Consider the following 2,500-nt stretch of genomic DNA (forward strand, 5'->3'; position numbering starts at 1 on the left):
ATTTCTGAGTTCGAGGCCAGCCTGGTCTACAAAGTGAGTTCCAGGACAGCCAGGGCTATACAGAGAAACCCTGTCTCGAAAAAACCAAAAAAAAAAGTATGGTAGAAAGTGGCTGAGGAAGGCACCCTGTGACCTCTGGCCTCCACAGGCACACCCACAAAGGTGCATGTGCACCTGTGCACCTGTGCACCTGTGCATCTGTGCACATGTGCATACATCCCTGAAGAAGTACACATACATCAGAGAGAGACAGAGATAAGCACACAGAGAGATGGCATGACATCAAAGAACTAAAATTATAGGAAATGCTGGCTGGCATGTTGCCATTTTCTCTGGAAGTGAGAGGGATCAGAATGAAAATACTTTGAAATGCCTCTCCTAAATGGAGATGAGCCAAGACCCCCAAAAGAGATATCCCTAACTTTCCGGTCTTCAGGTGGGCTCAGCTTCACTTGGTGCTACCTGCAGGGCAGTGCCAGAACATGGAGCTTCATTCTAAGGAGTTGATCCTGTCAGCTATCATGTGTGGAGACAGGATATCTCTGGGCTAAGAATTTCTAGCTCGCACCTACTTCAGGGTAGAAGACCCCAAATGCACAGAGAGGAGGCAAGTTGACTTGACTAGGAAAGGTTGCTAGTTGAAGCTAAGATAGATACAAAGGAGTCAGCATGCATAGCACACTCCACATCCTGGCAAAACAAAGAGCCCTACCCTCTGCTCCCCCTGCGCTCTTACAGGGATCAGCTGCTGATAAGATCAATCTTTGGTTCTTATACACATTTATTTCTAGAATTTTTTTGTATTTTGTTTTTTGTGTTTTTTGTTTTTTGAGACAGGGTTTCTCTGTATAGCCCTGGCTGTCCTGGAACTCACTCTGTAGACCAGGCTGGCCTCAAACTCAGAAATCCACCTGCCTCTGTCTCCCGAGTGCTGGGATTAAAGGTAATGTGCCATAACTGCCCATCTGAGAAAAGATTTTTATTCAACAGATTATGCATTACATTTTTGAGTTGTGTCATATGGAAAACCCAAAAGCACAAGAATGATACAGTTTTATGCTTGGAGGGGGAATGAGCTGGGGGTGGGTGTGTGGGGGAGCAACCTCTCAGAGGTAAAAGGGAGGGGAATGGGCTGGAGAACTCTGGGAGAAGGGGCAGGGAAGGGGAGCAGCATTTGGAATGTAAATAAGTAAAATTAAAAAAAAAAAAAAAGAGAGAGTTCTATTCCCTGGTGGTTAGGCTTGCAAATCTATGAGTCCTGGGGGCCATTCTTATTCAAATGACCACCCCAGGGAATGTGGTTTGGATGTACTTAGCTTTTCTGAACACCAAGTAGTACCTTGTTGTAATAGCATTGTAACATGAATATAGGTTCCTACACTCTGACTTTTTAGTTGCTTAGAAAATACACTGATATTCTTGGAAGTAAAAAGAAAAAATTTTTTTTTGTGAATGAGTGAAATTAGACATATTTTTATCTAAAATTTTAAAGATTCTTCTCCTTTTTCTTCCTCTTCTTTTAAAGACAGGATCTCTCTATGTAGCCCTGGATGGTCTAGAACTCACTACGTACACCAGGCTGGCTTTGAACTTACAGAGATCTGCCTGCTTCTACTTCCCAAATGCTAGGATTAAATACATGCACTACCATGCCTAGTCCTATTATTATTATTATTTATTTATTTATTTATTTATTTATTTATTTGGTTTTTCCAAGACAGGGTTTCTCTGTGTAACCCTGGCTGTCCTGGAACTCACTCTGTAGACCAGGCTGGCCTCAAACTCAGAAATCTGCCTGCCTCTGCCTCCGGAGAGCTGGGATTAAAGGTGTGCGCCACCACACCTGGCCTATTTTATTATTCTTAACTATGCACGTTGGTGTGTGTGTGTGTGTGTGTGTGCCATGTGGAAATAGGTGCCTTCAGAGACAAGAGGCGTCAGGCCCTCTGCAGCTGGGGTTATAGCAGTTGTGAGTTACCTGGTGTGGGTGCTAGGAATTGAACTAGGGTCCTCTGCAAGAGCAGTACAGGCTCTTAATCACAGAGCCATCTCTCTAGTTCTGTAATGTTTCTTATTTTATAGCTATAAGGATCTAAATTTAAAGGTATAAATACATATTTTTCACAAAATAGTTAATGGCCACATACATGGTTTAAATCAATCAGTTTCTGTTGGGTTTGAGATTGATTATTAGTATAGAAAGGGTGCATTGCATTAGCTTCTACTTTTGCAGTAAGAAAACTTTAGCTGCAAAGTTGCCTGCTTTCACATGCCAGGGAAGAGGTTGCGGGGAAGTTAAGTGTCCAGAAGAGCTGGTTTGTGTGACTCATATTTCTTTTTCTTAGAAGAGCTTTCGTTTGAGCTTCCATTTCATTTAGAGGCTGTACACAATGTCAGTCATATAGAGTCATGGAAGTAAAGATCATACAACAGGAATAGTGGAAGCAGAAAAGCAGTAACCCCAACGTCTTCCCCAAATAGAAGCTAAGGATTGGGAAAG

At 42.5% G+C, this 2,500-nt stretch overlaps 1 protein-coding gene across 2 annotated transcripts in view; it reads right to left on the reverse strand.

Moving 5' to 3' along the window:
• The window catches only part of Rgsl1 (regulator of G protein signaling like 1), a 64,270-nt gene that overhangs the window by 457 nt on the left and 61,313 nt on the right, over positions 1–2,500 (reverse strand). The window lies entirely within an intron of this gene.

The sequence above is a fragment of the Mus pahari genome, chromosome 5 (genome assembly GCF_900095145.1).
Source record: "Mus pahari chromosome 5, PAHARI_EIJ_v1.1, whole genome shotgun sequence".
Lineage (NCBI taxonomy): Eukaryota > Metazoa > Chordata > Mammalia > Rodentia > Muridae > Mus > Mus pahari.